Source organism: Sinocyclocheilus rhinocerous, unplaced genomic scaffold (genome assembly GCF_001515625.1).
Source record: "Sinocyclocheilus rhinocerous isolate Xijiao unplaced genomic scaffold, SAMN03320098_v1.1 scaffold1525, whole genome shotgun sequence".
NCBI classification, from domain to species: Eukaryota; Metazoa; Chordata; class Actinopteri; order Cypriniformes; family Cyprinidae; genus Sinocyclocheilus; species Sinocyclocheilus rhinocerous.
This window is the reverse complement of record NW_015643575.1, coordinates 181061-181533: the sequence shown is the minus strand read 5'-3', so window position 1 is coordinate 181533 and position 473 is coordinate 181061.

Here is a 473-nt window from a genome sequence, read left to right as displayed (position 1 = left end):
TGTACATTATTGTTTCTCCTCTATGCCCCGCCTTTTTGAAACGCGTCGATTTTTACAAAGCTCATCGGTCTGAAAAACGAGGTGTGCTGTGATTGGCCAGCTATGGTAACTAGGATTTACACAAGCTTCAGTCTGGATCCAGAACACCGGAGAAGAGATGATGCCAACCCCTCAGAGGACCTCAGATGATGCCAACCCTGAAACAACATACAGAACTACCACATTTTGCTATAAGTTTGATTGCATCATATAATAATTGCTGTTAATAGTGTTCATCGTCTGTTTTATTACGTCTTAAATTGATTTTTCCGTACATTTCTGCCATATGTACATTAACTGACAGTCACCACATGAATATGACAAACTGAATAGTTTGAAATGTCAGCATCCAAATCGCATGAACGGAGCAAAGAAGATTTAACAGCTTTATTCAGCAACGTTTGTGAGGTTTGTAGAATTAAATGTTTATCAGC